Source organism: Protopterus annectens, chromosome 2.part0, assembly GCF_019279795.1.
Source record: "Protopterus annectens isolate FY-2018-M chromosome 2.part0, PAN1.0, whole genome shotgun sequence".
NCBI lineage: Eukaryota > Metazoa > Chordata > Ceratodontiformes > Protopteridae > Protopterus > Protopterus annectens.
In genome coordinates, this window is record NC_056728.1 from 1,288,774,179 (window position 1) to 1,288,790,612 (window position 16,434).

Below are 16,434 nucleotides of genomic sequence, written 5' to 3' on the forward strand. Positions count from 1 at the left end.
CATCATTAGCCACCCACACAAAGCAGATCCACAATGCACAGCATAGTTACATGTGTAACCTCAAAGGACAGGCCCAGATTGTCACTGACCTCAGACATCACATCATGATGCCACATATGATGGGTCTGTACTCATACCTAACTTGTACTCCCACAATGTCTGCATCAATTACACTCCCTTGTCCCCACCGTATGTGACACATAACATCCTACAACCTGTCCCATAATTTCCATATTTATAAAGCAGTTTGTAAGTGGCCTCTCAATGGACCAAATATTATTGCACATGTTAACATTCCAGCCTGCATCCCACATGTAATCTGACAAGGATTGCCAACACCATTGGGAAACCCTTGCAATTGTACTGACACCATTGGCTGCACACCAGCTGAATGGACAATGCCAACTGTTATACCCTTGAGCAGAGGTGGTGCAACCACTAACCAACATAACTATAGACTTCTTTGTCTATGTATCCATATCTGTATGCCCATAGAGGCAATCATCATGGATCTGATAAGCACACATGTAGGTGATCTACACACAGTTGACTGTACACAGTTTGGATGTGTGACAGGGGGAGCATGACTGTTACATGTAGTGGACATTTCTGAGGCATTCATCAAGGACCTGGGTATAGATACATCAGGACAGACAACCCCCAGACTGAGCCAAGCCATCTGACTATATCCCCTGCTCAGGCAACATTTACAAAGCACCCACTTAGACATCCATGATACTGTCATTGTAGGGGTTATGAAGTGGTCATTCATGGCACACATACACAACATAGGAACATCCACCTTCAATAGCTGATCTGTAAGTAGCAGTGCTCAACAGGGTGCAGTCCTGGGTCCTCTACTACTTGGAGTCTATGTAACCACCATACACGCAACTACTGAATGACTGTGACTAACAACATTGGCTGATGCCTGCAAATTGTGAGTACTCACAGAGTCTCAGTGGTATGTCACTATCCTGCAAGAGGGTATTGTGCACCACACCACATGGAACACGTAGCCCTCCAGAACACATACCAGCACTGCCTTCACATAAAAACACAAACCACAAACACACCTTCGGGGAGGCTCTCAGTAAAAATCTATGCAAACAGCAGAGACCTCCAAGGCAGAAATGCACCCAACCACCACAACACAACACTAATCACAAGACACATAACTCACCTAAACAGTGTGCCACTCAACCAAATCCCCTAAGGGAAAACAGCATGCCCCACAGACTAGTCATAGGTGACTCGATAGTGAGGCACACTGATGTCCCACTCACTAGGTTGAATAAGAAGAAAGTAACAGTCAGCTGCCTGTCAGGTGCCAGGATCCACCACATAACACATGCACTCAGGTCCATCAACAACAGGTACAAATATGACTCTGTCATTGTACATGTGGGTGTGAATGACCTGAAACATACCTCCCTGGACTACATGAAAAGAGACATGGAGGAGCTCTCATATTTATGTAGCCCAGGTGGGTATGACCCTAGCCCTGAGCAGCATCCTACCATAACCAGAATGATACCACAGTACAAGCAGAAAATTATTGATTTCAACAATTGGCTAAGTTTCTTGTGTCATTCTAAGGGGATCCAGTATCTGACTGCCTGGGATAACATGATTGACAGACCTCAATGCTTTGCCAGAGATGGCCTGCATCTGTCACCCCTGGGCTTCTGGACATTCACCAAGGCTCTTGCCACCGCTATGATGCCTTTTTCAGGTGGTGTTCCAAAGACCAAATTGCCACTGTAACAGCTACAAACAAATGCAATCTGGGAGTCATGCTGCTCAATGTTAGAAGTCTAAATCTCAAAATGCACTCACTCAAAGCACTCCTTAAAATGGAGAACATCGACATTTGTGCTGTAACAGAGACCTGGTTCAAGGCAGCAGAAAGCACCCCTGCACTACCAGGCTATAACTCATTCCACACCTTTCTGTCCTAGAACTTGGACTGAAGCACCAAAGGCAGTGGTGTTTCCATATTCATAAAGGATGCGCACACCTCCAGATTGGTAGCCCAACATAATGCATCAAAGATACTTCAGGTGGAGCTAACATTGGGTAAGACAGGGATTCAGGTCATAGCCTGCTATAGGTCCCCAACCATGTCCGAAGACTCACTCTACATTCCTAAGCACCCTGGAGAATATTAGGGTCCAACCTAACACTCTCATACTGGGTGACTTCAACTACCCCTCCATTAAATGGGAAAACTACTCATGTACAAATACACTTGCCTAATGTTTCCTGGAATTCATTAATTCCATTGCCCTGGACCAGCTCATTCTTACCCCACTAGGGGTAGTAAAATCCTTGACCTAGTCATTACTAACATGGGAGACCATTGCTCTACACCAATAGTCAATGTTTCCCTGGATAGATCCGATCACAAACTAATCACCTTGGAAATCCACATCCCTCCCACCCAACCCCCACAAAGGTAACCACCATGAAAAACTTCTCCAAAGATAACTTTGGGCACCTAAAAACAGAGGTGGCTAACTTCACAGCACCCATGCAAATGGAGAATAGTTGCATGACCACTGAATCATACACCAATGCACTGTACAAACACATACACAAATGCATGGATCCCAATACAACCAAGACGCTCTTCTCCAAAAACAGGAAACCAATCTGGTGGTCCCCTGCCATAAACAAACTCTACAAGAGAAGGAGGAAACTGATGCAGAATAAGGTGAAGTCCCAAGACTGGAAAAACTCCCATATCAGCCTCAACAAAAAGTTGAGATCCCTCATCAAATCCTCTAAAGCTAGCTATGAAAACAGAATTGCAGCAGATAGTAAAGACAACCCCTTCTATAGTTATGTGAAGAACTGCCATGGCAATACCTAGATTTGGTCTGAGTTAATGCACAATGGTACCTTCTATACTGAGTCAACAGATATTGCCAATATACTGGCCGACAGATTCAGTGCCAACTTTAACCCTCCCCCACCAGGACCAATAGCAATACCAGTAGATTGCCAGGCACCCAGTATTACTGCTGCACAGGTTAAAACAGTACTATCCAAGGTCAAGAATACAGTTTCTATGGGACCTGACAATATCCCTGACTGTTCTACAAGAACTACAGAGTGAACTGGCATCTCATCTGTGTGCCCCGTTCATTCACAGCCTCACCTCAGGCTTTGTCCCTACTGAATGGCACACTGCTGCAGTCATCCCTCTCCACAAAGGAGAAGCAACTACAGACCCTAGGAACTATCACCCCATTAGCCTGATGAGTCTGATATGCAAAGCTATGGAACACATCATCATGGAGCTAATAAATGAGGATATAGGGAATCTCCAAACTTTGGATCCCACATAGTTTGGTTTTGTGAAGGGTAGATCATCCCTGCTCAACTTGGTTGACTTCTTTTAGTCAGTAACGAGAGCTGTGGATGAAGGCAAGGTGGTTCATACAGCCTACCTTGATATGGCCAAGGGCTTTGATACCATTCCCCACTCAGGAATCATAGAAAAACTCACTAAGCTAGGCATCAACCCCTATATCACTAGGTGGGTTGCAAACTGGCTCACAGATAGAACCCACAGTGTGAAAGTAGCTGACTCCAAGTCAGACTGCCAACCAATCATGAGTGGAGTCCCACAGGGTTCGGTCGTGGGTCCTCTCCTGTTTTGTACCTACTTCTTTGAAGTCCAGGCCAACACAAGGTGACTTTGGCTGACAAAGTTCACAGACGATTGCAAGATGGGAGCTATTATTAACTCCTCAAGTGATGTTGACATCCTACAAAAACTGACTGGTGTCAGAACCATGACCTTAAGCTCAATGCCAAAAAAAGAGTTATCATCCCATTTGGGAAAAACATGGTTCCCATGAATTACCACATCGATGGTAGTCCACTGAACACAGAAGGTGTTATAAGAGATCTGGGAACACAGGTTAACAGCAACCTCTCTTTAGACCACCACATTACCACTGTGGTCAGAAAGTCCTTCTGTGTGGCACATCTCATTACTAAGGGTTTTGCATCCAGGAAGAAAGTGGTCATTGTCTCCCTCTACTCTTCCCTCATTAGGCCAATCATCATCATCATCATGTCCCATTTGGCATGTACCTCACTAGACACCTGCATCAACTGGAGATGCCAAAAAAGTACCTCACAAAGAGGATCCTAGGCCTTAAAAACTTGTCCTATATGGACAGGCTCAAAAACCTCTAACTATTCTCTGTCTCATATTGCCTACTTAGAGGTGATCTCTACTTGACTTACAAAGCCATGTCTGACCCAGCTCTACTAGAAATGCTACAGATAAAGAAATCCCAATCTATCCGCATCACACACTCCGGAGACCTCAACCTTATTACCAAAATCAACAGAAAATGCTGGAGGGACAGGTTCACAACTCAGAAACTGCCCATGCTATGGAATAGACTTCCCATACATGTCACACAGAGCACCTCACTTGCCCTCTTCAAGAGAAATCTTGATGAGTGGATGGGAAGTAGAAAATTCACCCCAGGGATCACTCCAGTGGCTCTACTCAACAGAGACACTGGGAACTAAGGTTGGGTGGCATGATGCCAGGGTAATTCTATGGGCTAGGCTTGTAAAGGCTCCAGGGCCTTTAGCCTAGTACACACCTCTGAACCTATGAACATGCCTGTTGACATACTAATGGCCATAAACGCCAAGCAAGTATATATGTAGTATCATTTTCATCAGGTAGACCTATGTACCTGGTAAGTAGCACATCAGTTGCGACATATGCTTTACATACTCAGGAGTGAAAGAACTGGGCACAAAGACCTGGCCACACACGTTTACATCTAATGTGCCTCAGATCACCATGTCTCTACAGTGGTATGGCAGGGATCATATGGCATAGCAGAGGCCACTGTCACCAGTAAATGACATATTCATAACCTCCATGTACCCTTCCCTCAGCATGCCAATATCTGAGTGTAATGGCCATTTGTTGCCATACCTTTCCAAGCAGTACTGGCAGTTGTAAACAACATTATGGTCCTTCACAAGGATACTTCACATCTTCAGTATGTGTTTAATGGGGATCGTCTGCAATGAGGGTCATTGTCACCTGTTGGGTATAGACTACTCAGAGGTGATCTGTGCCTTGCATACAGGACAATGTGTGACCTTGCCTGATTGCATTTGCTGCCTATCTGTAGATAGTAGATAGATGATTCACTGTAAGGACATTAACGTAGTATGCAACGTTAGTACTATATGCTTGTCGGAGAGATTTGCCTAGCAGACTGAAACACATCCTTAGTACAGAACCCTGTATGTGCACCTCAGCAGATGTCATCTGTATGACTGGCTAGGTGACCATCATCTCAACACAGGGAGTTTACCTGTGCCCCTTGGACTGGGGCAATATGTGCTGATCCTTTAACTATGGGTATAAAGATGTCTATGATTATGAGGGCTTTATGGTCATTATTCTAGTTCAGTTCAAACATGCTATGGTTCAATAACATGATGCAAAATGCTCTAACAGGCTCACACACAAACATGGCTGCATTAAGGCTAGCACCACTTCTAATCACTTCATCGCATAAAGGACACGCCAAGGCACACATGTAGTGCAAGCTGGCTTTATGTAGATGTGAGCACTTACCTATGGAATGGTACATATATATATCTTTTGTTGTAGCATGGTAAGGATGCTTTGTTATTAATTAGTCATTATTTATTCATTAGTCTGGGAAGTATATAAGTAGTGTGGTTTGAATTGTAACTGTTCTGATGAAGTCTTGGATATACAAGACAAAAGTGCACTCAAATAAACTACTATTTTATTTATTACACTGTTGTGATCATCTTTGCAGCACTATTTGAGTGTTCCACTGGAACTGTTTCCTTTTTTTTGATTTGTTGTTGTGTAGTTCCATGCAGCATACCTTATATCTCCTAATACTATCAGTTTAGGACATATTATGCTTGATGACATAAGCAGGCCTTGTTTTGGTCTGTCCTTTAGGGGACCATATCACCCGCTACAAATAAAATTCTGCAAAACCCCACCTATGTCTAAGTTACAAAGGTAATCAAAGTTATGCCATATGGATATATACACACCCACCAAGTGGGTTGTCATGAGATTAGAACCCCTACCTATCTAGGCTTATACACTATAGTTCACAGTCTGATACGACACTGACAGATGGTAGTCTTAAGGTGGATGACATCATCAGGCCTTGTAGATGAGGGCAGTTTGGAAGTTAGCAGCAAGTTACAGGCCCAAAAAGTGCATAACCACTGCAGATGGATAGCACGGGAGGGAACACCCTTGTTTTGCAGGGGGATATACACACACATAGACACTCACAAAGTGGGCTGGAGTGAGGTTAGAATACCTACCTATCTAGGCCTTGTAGATGAGGGCAGTTTGGAAGGCAGCAGCAAGTTACAGGCCCAAAAAGTGCATAACTATTGAAGATGGATAGCCCATGAGGGTATGTCTATTGTTTTGGAGGGGGATTCACACACACGCACACACACACACACACACACACACACACACACACACACACACACACACACACACACACACACACACACACACACACACACACACACACACACACACACACACACACACACACACACATAAACACCAAGTGGGCTGGAGTGAGATTATATCCTCTATCTTTGTAGGCTTATACACATAGCTCATAGTACTTATCACATGTGCCATGGCTGAAGTCTGATATGACACTGTCAGTTGGTAGTTATAAGGTGGGTGACATCATCAGGCCTTGTAGAAGAGGGCAGTTTGGAAGGCAGTAGCAAGTTACAGGCCCAAAAACTGCATAACCATTGCAGGTGGATAGCACATGAAGGGGGATACACACACACACACACACACACACACACACACACACACACACACACACACACACACACACACACACACACACACACACACACACACACACACACACACACACACACACACACACACACACACACACACACACACACACACACACACACAAATACATATACACACACACACACACACTTCAAGTAGGCTGGAGTGAGGTTAGAGCCCCTACCTATTTAGGCTTATACACTAACGTTCACAGTATTTATCATACAAGCCACGGCTTAAGTTTGATATGACACTGTCAGCTGGTGGTTTGTCGTGAGATTAGAACCCCTACCTATCTAGGCTTATACACTATAGTTCACAGTCTGATACAACACTGTCAGCTGGTAGTCTTAAGGTAGATGACATCATCAGGCCTTGTAGAAGAGGGCAGTTTGGAAGCCAGCAGCAAGATACAGGCCCAGAAAGTGCACAACCATTGCAGGTGGATAGCCCAGGAGATCATGTCCTTGTTTTGCATGGGGATATACACACACACACAGACACTCACCAAGTGGGCTGGAGTGAGGTTAGAACCCCTACCTATCTAGGCTTATACACTATATCTCACAGTACTTATTGTATGTACCACAGGTTAAATCTGTTCTATATATGATTGCAGGCACAGTACTTGTGCATTACACAAACTAGGCATGAGTTGAACAGCATCTTTGGCCTACAGGGTGATATTGCTTCATACTGTTATCTGCATCTGATATCCTAGCTGTGAGATAACTGTTTTTATCCTAGATATGTGTGTACAGTTACCAGTATTGCCATACGTGGCTGCTTGCAGTTAGATAGGCAAACATGTGGGCAGGAACAATGAGCCCTGTCCATGCGTGTGTTGACAACATTAAACATTACAACAACTGCTCGCCAGTGTCTGGCTACATGATGACATCCAGCAGGCACAGTGGCAGGTTAGCGAACTATGTACTGTTGCACCCTTAGTTTTGGATGCTTTGAGCAACAGTATGGATATGTGATAGCACAGATTTACTCAACATTATCAGGGTATGCAGGACAATACAGACATCCACAAACACATTTCTGTATTTGACAGGGGTTTATATATAAATGTAATTTTGTGTGTGTGTGTGTGTGTGTGTGTGTGTGTGTGTGTGTGTGTGTGTGTGTGTGTGTATGATATGTATTATGTGTTATGTAGATATATGGGTAGAGTCTATGTATCGTTTTAATATATATATATATATATATATATATATATATATATATATATATATATATATATATATCAGTATATATCTATTTGACACTACATAGCAATATATATATATATATATATATATATATATATATATATATATATATATATATATATATATATATATACTATGCATGTGAGAGAGATAGATACTGAAAGACTGATATGCATATAGTTTCATAGTTTCATAGCTATATAGGTTCATAGGTGGTTACAAGGCTAATGACCACAAGGGCCTTTTTAAGCCTAGCCATGTATCCCAAATCTTTGACAAGTTCTGATACCCCTGATAAGTGTAAGCATGGAACTGGGAGATGAACCATTTACAGGTTAACTGTGTCCATTAGAGACACAGGTGCCAAACCAGGGATGGATTTCCAGTTTTCCATCCAATTGTCCAAGTTGCACTTGAATTGGGTTAGGGAGGAACTGTGCTTAACATGGATGGGGAGTCTGCTCCATAGATTGGGTAGTCTCAGGGATACATACCTCTCTCTCCAGCAGGTCCTATTTATATGACAGGCAAGGTTTAAGACTTTAGAATGGGTGATTCTGGTGCTGTTTGTTTTGTGGATATGCAGGAGGTCCATCAGAGTGGGGTCTGACAACACCCTGTTTGCCAGGTATAGATCTCCCCTCAAAAGCCTGTAGGAGACAGAATACAGGGATAGGGCCTTGAGGCAGTCTGCATAGGACATATTACTTACGCCCTGTATTCTTTTAGGGAGGAACCTCTGTGGACATTCCAATTCTTGGATATGCCTGGTTAGGTACATACCAAAGGGAGCATTGTACTCAATGACAGGTCTGATGAATGCCAAATACAGTGGAACAATGATTTCCTTGGACTTAGATGCCATACCTTTGTTTAAAAATTTTGCGATATGGAATGATTTCCTCACCATTGTAGACATGTGATGATCAAAGGCTAGATTACTATCTATGTGTGTCCCTAAGTCCCTGACTACTATGTCAACTCTAAGGGGTGTGTTGTCAATATGATAGTTACCAGGAATGGATGACTTTCAAAAGGATACTATTATGCATTTCTTGGCACTCACTTTTAGTCCATGGCTCTGATACCAGTTGTTTGTCTGTGTCAGCCCATCCTGGAGGACATTTGTCTCAGTGTAAGATTCAATGACAGGTCTTAATTTGCAATCATCTGCAAATTTAGTCAGCCAGAGACCACTGACATTGGCCTTGACTTCTGAAAGTACTTTCCAAAAATGAGCTGTCCAAGGACTGATCCCTGAGGGACTCCACTTGTGACTGGCCTCTTTGTAGAGGTGGACTCCCCAATTCTAACTTCCTGGGTCCTGTCTGAGATCCAGTTGGCTATCCACTGGGTGACATACAATTTTGTACCTAACCTCTTGTGTTTGTCAACAATGCCGAGTGGGGTATTGTGCCAAATGTCTTGGCCAGGTCAACGTAGGCAGTGTCAACAATTTTGCCCTCATCCATTGCTCTGGTAACCTTCACAAAAAAGTCCACCAGGTTTAGGAAGCATGATCTGCCCTTGACAAAACCAAATTGGGTTGGGTCCAGTGTCTGCACATTTACTATATCTCTGTTCTTCACCTTCATGATAATCCTTTCCATGGCTTTACATATAAGACTAATGAGACTTATGGGTCTGTAGTTTCTAGGGACTGTAGATGGCCCACTTTGTGCAGAGGGATGACTGTTGCCCTTCTCCATTCATGATGCACAAAGCCTGTTTAGAGGCTACAGTTAAATAGTAATTCCAGAGGCCCTGATAGGTAATGTTTCATGGTATTTAGAAGTCATCTTGGGATATTGTCTGGTCCCATTGATGCAGTGCTCTTGGTCTTAGAGAGAGCGTCAATGACCTGTTCTCTAGTAATAGTTCATAGGTTCATAGGTTGGTTGTAGGCTATTGGCCCTAGGGCCTATACAAGCCTAGCCATAACAATTCCCTGGCTATTTCTTCCCTGGACCCCTGTCTAGCAGGGTGACTGGCATGATCCGCAGGGTGAATTTCCTTTCTCCCATCCAATTGTCAAGGTTCCATTTGAAGAGGGCCAAAGAGGTGCTCTGCTTGACATGTATGGTCAGTCTATTACAGATTCTGGGGAGTCTCTGGGTCAGGAACCTATCTATCCAGCATGTTTTGTTTATTGTGATGACAAGGTTTAGATCCCTAGAGTGTATGGCTCTGAGGGATTGGGTTTATTTAAGTGTAGCATGTCCAACATCTCTGGGTTTGACATGGCCTTGTATGTTAAGCAGAAATAGCCTCTGAGTAGATGATATGCAACAGAGTATAGTTGGAGTTTTTTAAGGCGGTCAGCATAGGGCATCTGCTTTAGACCTGTGATTCTTTTAGTGAGGTATTTCTGCGGCCTTTCCAATTGTTGCAGATGTCTTGACAGGTATATACCAAACAGGGCATTGTATTCTATAATAGATCTAAAGAGGGATGAATACAGTGAGATAATGACCTCCTTTTTTCTGGAGGAAAAGCCCTTAGTAATGAGGTGTGCCACATAGAAGGATTTCCTGAATGTTGTGGCGATGTGGTTATTGAAGGTGAGATAACTGCCCACTTGTGTCCCTAAGTCTCTTATCACACTTTTGATGTTTAGTGTACTGCCACCTATGTGGTAATTCACGGGTAAATGTTTTTTCCCAAATGGGATAACTATACATTTCTTGGCATTGAGCTTGAGCTCATGGCTCTGGCACCAAGCATCTGTTTCTGTAAGGCCCTTTTGTAGAGTATCCACATAATTTGGGGATTCAATAATGGCTTCCAGTTGGCAGTCATCTGCAAACTTTGTTAGCCAGAGACCCTTAGTGTTGGCCTGTACTTCGGAGAAGTAGATGCCAAAGAAGAGCAGTCCCAGGACTGATCTATGAGGTACTCCACTTGTCACTTGTCTGGAGCTGGATTTGGAGTCGGCTACTTTTACAGTGTGGGTTCTGTCAGTTAGCAACCCATTGAGTGACATAGGGATTAATGTCCAGCTTAGTAAGTCTATCTATGATTCCAGAGTGGGGGGTGGTGTCAAAGGCCTTGATGAGATCCAGATAGGCCTTACCATTGTCCAGGGCTCTGGAGACTGATTTGAAGAAGTCAATCAGGTTCAGGAGACAAGATCGGCCCTTCATGAACCCAAACTGGGTGGGGTCCAGTGTTTGAAGGTTGCCAATGTCTTTGTTTGTAAGTTTCATGATAATATGTTCCATGGCCTTGCAGATCAGGCTCATCAGACTGATGGGGTGGTAGTTCCTGGGATCCAAGGTGGATCCCCCCTTGTGGAGTGGGATAACCAGAGCTGTGCGCCACTCAGTGGTGAGACTATGATTAAACATGACACTTAGGTGAGGTGTCAGTTAATTTTGTAGTTCATGTAATACACAGCCCGGGATGTCATCTGGTCCCATGGATGCTGTATTCTTAGCTTTGAAGAGTGCATTTTTTACCTGTGTGGCCATTATTACCAGAATTTGGCAATCTTCCAGTGTTGAGCTGGGCCATTTAGGGGGTGAGCGGTGGGGGATTTGACAATGAATTGATCTGCCAAGATATTGGCAATATCCTTGGGATCAGTATATTTAATGCCATTCTGTTGTAGCTCAGAGCAGATCTGAGCATTGCCATTTAGATTCTTGACATACTTATAGAATGCCTTGTGGTTGTCTTTGGAATCTTTGGCAATTTTATGTTCATAACTAGCTTTGGAGGACTTTATGAGGGATCTCAGCTTCTTGCTGAGGTTGGTAAGGGAGTTTTTTGCATACTGGGATTTTTCTCTTTTCTGCAACAATAGGGAGAGTTATATTTGATGACATTTCCTGAGGGAAGTTTGAGGGGAAGAGGGGTAAAGTTGGAGCTAAATTTATCAGCCAGGAGGTTTGCTATATCTTCTGGCTCAGTATAATTTGCTTCATTTACAATGAGCTCTGCACACAATTGTGTATTGCCTTTTAGGTTGCAGACATAGCTAAAGAATCCATTCACAAGAACCAAGAAACAAACTGGAAAAATGTTAACCCAGAAAAAAGTCCTCAAACAATCAAATGCACACAAAAGTCCTGGGAACATATACCAAGCAGAAACTTGCTATGCCAAATAATTCTTTGGAAAATGTTCTCCTTGAGCAAAAAATGTTCTCCTTAAGCAAGTCTTGTAGGATAAAAACACAGCTTTATTACGAAAGAATACTTTGTGGTTGTCCTTGGCCTGGGAGGCCAAACTTACCTCAAATTTGGTTTTGGTAGACTTTATTTGTCCTCTGAGTTGTTTGTTTAGTTTGATGAGAAGCTTTTTTCATACACCTCCTAATTTTTGTCATGATTTTCCTCCTCCTGTTATACAGCCTAATGATTTTGTGATTCCACCAGGGTGGCTTGTTTTTTTTGAGTTAGTTATGTACTTCTTCCTGGTGGGTACAGCTGCCTCTATGCAGCTATTAACATGCTCATGCAGGGTTTCTGTGAACAGTTCTGCATAGGCAGAAGTGTTCTCAGGGTTTATAGGGGCTTGAAATTTTGCAAGGTTCTCACTTAATAGCTGGAGGTTAGCCTTAGAATAGTTCCTGAATATTCCAGGTTTAGCTGGGGGTCCAGGTTTTATTTTTACTTCAAATGAGACCATTTTGTGGTCTGACATTACTAGGGAAGGCAATACAGTAGGGAGTGTGCAGCAGTCTCTCATATTATTGAAGAGCAGATCCAGTATGGTTGCACCCCTGGTTGGTGTATTGACTATCTGGTCCAGGGAGCTTGTGTTTACAAAATTCAGGAATCTTTGTGCCTTTACATTTGGTGTTGTATAGGATTCCCAGTCAATAGTGAGTTAATTTAAGTCATCCATGAACATGGTATTGTGTTGGATTGTTAGCGTTTCCACTAAGTTTAAATACATGGTATGGGTTTCTTGGGTCATAGAGGGGGACCTATAGCTTGCAAGGAACTGGTATTGGATTTTTACCTATGGTGATTTGAACATGGAGCAGCTCAAGTGCATCACCATGTTTGACCAGCCATGAAGTATAATTATTTTTGATGTAAATAGAGACACCGCCACCTTTAGTCCCTGCCTGTGAAGTAGCTGGTCTAAATGTGTGGAAGGCATTATAACCTTGCACTGTTGGTATGCTCCGTGCAGCTTTAAACCATGTCTCAGTGACCACACAGACGTCAGCATTCTCTAGGGTAAAGAGATTTTCTTGGTTTTGATTTGCTATGTCGGAAGTACTTTCAGTTTGGCATTGCTTAAAAAGGCACTATGGGGAAAGATAATGCTTAGCTAATATTCTAAAGCCTAGAGGAGAGAGGTACAGACCATTCCCCCAAAGCAGTGTGGTCTGTTGACCATCTCCTTCCATGCTGACAAATACTTCACCCACTTAGAATGACTATGTATTTGTATATGTCTGTATATGTAAAACATATTTATACATAACAGGTCATTTTGACTATGTGTATGGGCAAGCCCAGTGGGACTGTCAGTACTCATAAAGTGACTCCAGGCCACACTTACCTGTACTCCAGTCCCGGAATTTGTATGTTACAGACATTAACATCTGCAGACCTCTCAACCAATCAGGGACAAATTTCAACAGAATCAGGGACAAGTCAAGAAAAAATCAGGGGCAATCAGGGACACTTTTTAAATATTAGTGCTATTAACTTGAAACACTGACAGAATCAGAGCATATGAATTAATACACATTTTCTGAAGTAAAAGAAGTCTATAATTCTTAATTATTGTCATTATTCGTTAAGTGTAATTCACCACCTTTCCTTCAAAAGTCATAGTTTTAGGAGGGATTAAGAGGGACAAAGCTAAAATTTGAGTCAAAATCAGGGACGTCCCTGAAAATCAGGGACAGTTGAGAGGTATTCTGCCCTGTTTCTGCAGTACTGCACTTCACTCAAAATCTCCACGTCATTCCCCAGCTGTCTGCTGTACTTAATATGTGACTGAGGTTGATAATGTTACACCACACACAGACTGACAGTCTGCATACCTCTCAACTGTCCAGATTTTCACAGAATATCCCAAGTTTTGCCTCATATGTTTGGTCTGTTCCTCACAAATTTAAGGTTTTCTGGTATACTATTAAATACTGCATAACTAAATAATACTAAATAAAGACATACATTTGTGTTTCAGGCTTTTTATCCTGCAGAAAATATGTGCTAATGCAACACCTTTTATTCTACAACTTTCTAGGTTTATGGGAGCAATATTTAAATTCTGTCCCTATGTTTGGGCCTTTGTCACGCCAATCTTTCTGGCTTTATCCAGATTTCTCACACTAAGAGGTTGAGTGGTATGACAGCCTGTGAAAACACCAACATAATAATACCTCACATGCAAAAGATGTGAGTAATTCCAGATTAGGACCATCAACACCATCACCCATAGTAGCTTTCCTAGCCCACTGAGCCACACAGCTAGCCAGTCAGAGAGGAGTCAGTCATCACACAGTCAACATCATAAATATGTACGTTGTTATCCTGCTTGAAGTGAGGCATACAATGTATGACTGATATCTATGTTACAGCCCTGAGATTGCCTAGTTCATTGATATACCATAGCTGATTTTCTGTTAAAGCAGTTATATGGGAACACTGCTGTGTTGGGGGTGGGGCTACAATAGCACATGATCAGCTTGGATAGACAGTAGTCCAACTATCAAGTGACGCCGCTGTTTAACATCTCCCTTGCCTGATGTTGTGAATATTCCAACCATGAGGCCTAATGACTATTAAGGAGCACATACTTGTGGACCGGGTATCTGCACTCCCAAGTGAATATTACATTTGTCCAAATAGCCCACTATATTTCCTTGCATAACAGCAGCAGATCCATACATACAATACCATATTATATTACTCCTTACAATTATTGTGTAGGTTAGAGACTTACCTTGTAAATACAGCAGTTGACAGAACTGTAGCTCAGGGACTACTCTGTGTAATGCAAGCAGTACATAGCCAATACATGGGCAGGTACAGGTAGTGTGGGTTGCCTGGCATCAGCTATTTTAATATATGTACATGACTAGGAGTAAAGTGTCAGTCCCTAGGGCCATAGGTTGTCAGGGAATGTGCTATGCATTGTCTCTTAGCCAATGCTAGGGCGTACTGGGCATGCCTAAGTCTGCTTATAGGGACATCATCAGGGGGCTCCTCCTTCGAGTCCTCCTGTGACTGTTGCTGTGGTAACCTAGGCACTGGTAGGGGGCTGTGTATCCCTTCCCTTTAGTGATCCTGCTGCAGCTGCTTCTGCAGGATCATTATTTATTTATTTATTGCATTTGTTTACTGGGAAAGTCGACTGGGCCAGAAATGAGCCAATTTTCAATGGAGGCCCGAGGAGAAAAGATCCACATGTAATTACATAAAAAGAACATATAATACAGAATATATCAGGTAGTGGTACTACATTAGATAAGTAAATAACAGCATCCAATAATATGGCAAGAATTACATACAGTACTGTGGTGATAACATTGTATAACTTGGTGATATAGGTGAAGAATTGTTAAAATCATGGTAGAATTATATAACTTGGTGATATAAGTAAAGAATTGTTAAACTCATGGTAGAAGTATAGAACTAGAAGGTGTAGATGGTAGGTAAGGTTGTTAGATGAGAGAGGAGATTGTATAAAGGAAAAAGAAGGAGGCAGAAGGCTTGGAGTAGGGATGGCACTGGCTAAGTGTCAGCAGAAGCAGCTGATGTTAAGGAGGGAAGGGAAAAAAGCTTAGATGTAGAGATTGGATGAGACGGATTTAGGGAGGGGGTCAGGTAATGGAATTGTGATTAAGGGTGCAGGTGCATATCCAATGTGATGAGAGGTGAAGTTTAAGAGAGTTTTAAAAGCAGTGGAACTACTGCAGGGCTCCACCAGATATATTGAGGCACCTTAACCGTGACTTCAGCAGCCCAAACACACACTCTGTGATGTTACTAATTTTTGTGTGTGCTTTATTATGGAGTTCTTCTATGGGTGTGTGTGCATTTCTGATGTGTGTCATCATACACAGTTTCAGTGCATAGCCAGCATCCCAGAGTAAATGGCCATGTGGGATGTTCCCCCTAGCAAACATCTGGTACAACTGTGATGCGTGCCAGATATGGGAGTCATGATAACTGCCAGGGTTGCTGGCACACACACATTCAAGATAATGCCTTGGGCATTGCACACCCTGGCAGTTGATGCAGTGGTACCCCTTGTGGTTGATGTAGATTCTACCCTCCTCACTGGGTGGTGCCTTGATGTGTACAAGAGTGCAATCTATGGCACCCAGTACCTCGGGGTAGTGTGCTACAC